The sequence below is a fragment of the Neovison vison genome, chromosome 6 (assembly GCF_020171115.1).
Source record: "Neovison vison isolate M4711 chromosome 6, ASM_NN_V1, whole genome shotgun sequence".
NCBI classification, from domain to species: domain Eukaryota; kingdom Metazoa; phylum Chordata; class Mammalia; order Carnivora; family Mustelidae; genus Neogale; species Neogale vison.
Window position 1 is genome coordinate 94,215,990 of NC_058096.1, and position 5,899 is coordinate 94,221,888.

The following is a 5,899-nucleotide window of genomic DNA, read 5'->3' on the forward strand; positions in this document are numbered from 1 at the left end:
ATGTGGTCTCAAGCCAGCAGCTGTGACAGCTGCTTCCAGTTTCACAGGCAGCATCTTTTTTTTTTTTTTTAAAGATTTTATTTATTTATTTGACAGAGATCACAACTAGGCAGAGAGGCAGGCAGAGAGAGTGAGAGGGGGGAAGCAGGCTCCCTGCTGAGCAGAGAGCCCAATGTTGGGCTCGATCCCCAGACCCTGAGATCATGACCTGAGCCAAAGGCAGAGGCTTAACCCACTGAGCCACCCAGGCGCCCCACAGGCAACATCCTTAATGTTACCCAGGCAGCAGTGTTCTTGCTGGGCCATTTCCGTGGGGGTGGCTCTAGGTTCTTCCTGGAAACATAGTGTAGAACCCATTTCTCCATGATTCCATAAGCCATTTAATACCTATAATAAATGCCTTTCTACCAAGCTAGCCAGAGCTGATCCTGGATCAGGCTGAATACCTCCAATGGCAGGAGGCAACGGTAACTTCTGAAGTAGTGGGAGACACCACTGGGCAAACTTATGACAGGTGGACCTGCTCAATCTCTCAACTTGGTTCAGTGCCTCCCAATAAGAAGGAGCTCAGTGCCCACTCCACAAGGCCTGCTGGGGTAAAGAGGATTATAGAAGGGTGATGCATGACCACTGTTTGTTTCAAGAAAATCCAAATAAATTTAGAACAACTTATTGAGGTCTTTAATGAAGCCCAGAAGGCCCGTCCAGTGTGGCTTCTCTGTGTTTCACAAGCCTGGTAGACCATTCCCCTACTTTTTCTTGTCCAGCCATGCTGGCCTTTCCTTTTTTGGATTGACTATGCCCTTCTCTGTTCCCAGCCTGGAACATTCTTTAACTGATGACTCCTACGTGTTCTCAAGTCAATCCTCCCATCAAATCTCAGACCTTGGGTTGTTCATGTTATGTGCTCTCTTGACATGTTCTATCTCTCTTCGTAATGAGTCACAGCCAGAATTAAATACTGATTTATGGAAGTTAAAAATAGAGGTCTGCCCTGCAGACAAAGTTCAGGAGAGCAGAGCCTGCCTTATGGGCTAGCATATTCCCAACGTCTCACAGAGCTTGGTCCGTGACTGGTACTCAGTAAGTGTAGTTTGAGTCAAGGCGCTCCATCTTCCTGGTTCAGTTTTGTTGCATCTCTGAATACGTGCCCCCAGATTGTGGCAGCAAGGGAAGATAGCCTGCAGAATCGGCCACAGGTTCCTAAATACTTCTGCATGGGAGTGACCTGCATCCCTTCCTACTAACATTTTATTGGCCAAAGCAAGTCACGAGGTCATCTACATTCAAAAGGGTGATCAGGAATGGGAGAAGAACTGGAAATTTTGACCTCCTGTGGCTCCCCACCTGAGAGGCTAACCTAAACATTAAGGTTGGGATGGGGGAAGTAATGATTAGTCTATAAGTAGTGGCTTGAGTTTTACTTCCTAAAGCAAGCACATTGCATTCTTTGTTCTAAGGCACAGTTTTCCCCTTTCAGTTTTATTGTTAGGTTCTCTCCTGGCTAATGAGCATTCATATCTTGGCAGTCCTAAGCTCAGGGCTTTACCAGAAATGTCCCTGTGAAAATGAACTTTAGGTCAATAGCAGAATTTGCTTACCCAAGCTGGCTCATCATCTATTCATTGCCTTAATGAGGACAAGCAGATTTAGTCCCTTTGTTACACATGAACCATGGGTGTACTGTTGCTTTCATTCATTTGTTTTGAAATTAGCTGTTCTTGGGTCTTTGCAGAATGGTGATTGCAGATTGCATCAACAATCAACCACACATTTATTGAACATCTGTTACCTATAATTCCTTTACTAGGTATTGAGAGGTAAAAATACAATTTATGGCACTTGTCCTCAAGGAACTAACTCCAGCTGAGAAAACAAGATGTATCCCACCCCCACCCAAATATCACCTAAACTCATGACCATGTAAATTTAAACACAGACTCAGTGGTGGGGCAATAAAAAGGATTTCAGAGGCAAGAAAATTCTACATAGTGTTGTATAGTCAGGGTCTCTGGGGGTATGCGGAAGGCAATCTGTGCCTGGGGGGTGGTAGATCTCAGCAAGTAGAATATGGGTCTCCCCCTGCCCAACCCCAGGCCTAGGCTGCCTTAGAGAGAGCTTGAGAGAGCAGAGAGAGGAGCATGATCAACAACAGTGATAGGGAGGGAACATTTACCATCCATGGATGGAGAAAGGAGGCTGTCAAAGCAGCAGGGAGAAATATTGAAAGCAGGGGACTTAGCCCAGTGGGGACCTCCAGTTGGTCCAGACATTCTCAGTCCTGAGGTTGGGTTGACCTCGGGTCATAATTGCACGTGAGAATCCAGAAATTCTAGGTCATCTAGGAAGCCCAGGATTGGGATTAATATCCAAATCCCATGTCATGTCAAACATCTTTGTGTTGTGTCTGACATCCTCTCAGCCCATGGTTGCCCTGCTCATTATTGCAACAAGCAGGCCTGTGCAGGCCTAACCTGACAGCACAGCTCGGCTGAACCCAAGGACTCTTCCCGGCTCTGGAGCTCTGTCGCCATTTTGAAAGATGCTGAGGAAGCTGCCCAGACATTCTTCTGTGGCCACAAGTCTCAAGTGCCAGGGACTTAACACCCCTGGGGCAAACCTTAGCCAAGAGGGCACTTGTGAGGGGCATGCACCAGATACGTGCTCCCCTCCTCCCAGGCTGACAATTCTGAGGGTGTTTTACATATTTCCACAGGGGTTCCCCAGAGAGAGTGAACCACCGTTGCCTTCTTTAACACACTTTGGACTGGCTTTTCCTCCTCCCGTTTCATCTTCCGGGTCCCCAAAGAAGTAGGTCCTCATGCTCAATTAAGGAAAGAAAACCCTTTAAACTTGTTCACTTCTTTCATCATTACAGTATTTACCCCTTTGCCTCAGGGTTATTTACTGAGGTTAAAAAAAGCAAATTCTTTGCTCCTTGATCTTATAGTTTAATAAGTTATATTGAACATCTTTTCATATTAGTACATATACATCTAATTTTTGAAATAGTATCCACTCTGTGGAATATCATAATTTATATAATCAGTTCTCTATTCACTCTTGTGATAAATACTTCAATGGACATCTTTTGGGGGGATCATCAAAGATCCTTTACTGAACTATTTTCCTTTGTTGTTCTTAACTAGTGGGGCATTCCACAGCACCAGTGTTGAGGTTATCAGCCATCAGCATGGCAGCCCACAGATTGGGCAGTCCCCAGGATCTTTTTAATGGTTCCAGAGAATTCTCTGGCTAAAGATCAGTGCGCACCTGTCAGACAATGTTGACAATCCCATCAAAAGTGGTATTTCCCCTGTGCTGAATATTTTTCTGCTTCTCCCTGTCTCTTGGCAATTTCTTGAGGGCTTCATGATCAGGCAGAGGGAGAAAGTGTCACTTCAATCAGGGCCTATCTGTTCAGAAAGGTCATTTTCACTGTTATCCTCAGACCCTTCTAATCACTGGTTGTCTTGGTGAGATCATCACCAACCTTTCTGGGAGACAGGCTCAGGCTCATACAAGATCACACTCCTGATCTTGGGAGCCAGGGCAGACAGGCACGGACTTTCCCATGGTCACCTCAGGTACATGACTTTGATCCTGTTGGGGTGACCTGGTGTGGCAGGGTGGAGGCAGCTGGTGTCAGATGAGCTCAGAATCAGAGTGACCAAAGACAGTTGCATCCTCACCTCCCGCTCTGAGCTGAAAGCCAAAAGCCCAACGGACATCTCTATGTATGTATGCGCCCTCTTTTCCCAAACTGTCCTTAATCTTCATTTTACTGTGATTTCTCCTGACCCAAATGTTGGGAGAAAAATCCTAGCCTGTACTTTATTAGGATAGGCCAGGATGGACAGCCTTCAGGCCGTAAAGCTGAACTCAGGGAGTTTTGCAGGACGTACTAATGTGCCTTTATACCTGTGAGAGTTTAGCCAACTGAGAAGTTAGAACAGTGTGCACACAGGCTACCCTCACTTCTGACACCAGGTGCAAGTTCAGGGGTACCTAGTACCTGTAACTACCCTTGGGTTTGATCATTAGCTAAACTCACACAACTCACTGAAAGCTGTTATGCCCTGGTCAGGCTGTAACACAACTGATGGATACTGATTGGAATCAGTTAAGGGAAGAAGTACCCAGGGCAGAAGTCAAGATTGAGTGCAAAATGAACTCCCCATGAACCCATGACACTGCCACTTTCTTGGCATTGATGTGACAAAATATGCAGTGAGTATTGCCAACCAAGGAGGTTTACCCAAGCCTTGGGGTCCAGAGTCTCTGTTAGGGTCCCATCTAGTGGCAGATCTTGGGTTCTAGCCCCTCGGGAGTTCACCTGATATCACAAGGCTCAAATCCCCAACCCCTATGGAGTTGTGACTATCCGTTTGCGGCAGAGCCCTCAGGCAAACAAAAACACTCCTATCAGGAAGCTGAGGACAAAGGCCAGACCTCTCCTGGGAGTGAAGGCTGCACAAAACCAAAACCAGAATCTAGTCCATTAAATATTTCTGGGAAATTTATAATTAATAATGTCCAGTTTCTTGGGGCACCAGGGTGGCTCAGTCAGTTAAGCATCTGGCTCTTGATTGGGCTCAGGTCATGACCTCAGGGTCATGAGATAGAGCCCCAGGTCAGGCTCAGTCGGGAGTCTGCTTGAGATTCCCTCTCTCCCTTGCTCTCTGCCCCTCCCCCTGCTTTCTTTCTCTCTCTCAACTAAATAAATAAATCTTTAAAAAATAATGTACAGTTTTTTTTCCTTAGAATTATGTTTAACCAAACTAAATAGGAAGAACTACCAGTTGACTCACTAACAAAAAGCGTCCTTGACAGCAATTGGCTCAACATGTGGCAAAGAGAAAACCATGCCAGGATCCTGGTCAAATGATCCACCCCCACTACCCCCAATTCACTCTCTGCCCACACATGCCTCCTCTGGCAAACAGCAAGCTGCAGTGGGACCTCGTGTTTCCCCCTTGGTCAGGGATCTTTGTGTATTTTAAGGGAAATAAAATCCTTACATTTTTGAATCATTTACAGTTAACTCATTAAAAAATTTCACAGTGGAAATTTTGTGGTTCTCTTCTTCTTTAAATTTTGGAGGGAAAAGAGTAAACAAGTTTATACCAGATACTTTAAACATTTACTATAACCACAAACCCAGTTTCAGGCCAGAAAATAATACATGATAATATTGGTGTTAGTATCATATGGACCATATTCTTCCAGACATTGAGTACTCACATCACACCATAGCCACAAAGCTTTCTGGAGCAATTCCAGACAAAAGTTGTCTTAGTACATTTAGGCTGCGCCAACGGAATATCACAGACTGGGTGGCTAATAAACAAAAATTTATTTCTCATGCTTCTGGAAGCTGGGAAGTTCAAGATCAAGGTGCTGACAGGCAGATTCTGTGTCTGGTGAGAACATGCTTCCTGGTCCCAAGAAAGCCATTTTTTTCACTGTGCCCTCACACAGCAGAAGGGGCTAGGGAGTTCTTTTGGGTCCCTTTTCAAAGGCATTAAGCCCATTCATAAGGTTTCCACCCTCATGACCTAATCACCTTCCAAAGGCCCCACCTCCAAATACCATCACTTTGGGAATTGGTTTCAACACAAGTTTTGAGGGAATGCAGTCAGTCAGTCTATAGAAGAAGGGATCTCTCAGCCTTTGTGATATGTTCCCCCACACTTCTGATCTGAGCTAATATTACCTGTGTGCTTATCTCTCCAACTAGAGTATAAAATCCAGTGTTGGAAGGTACTTCATACCTTGACACACACTGCACCTTGCCAAGCACAGAACACGTTGATAACTGCTTGGCAGAACGCATAGTGGGGCTTCAATAAACATTTGTGGATGATGAAACAGTTTAGAATTTTGTAGGTTTCTTTTG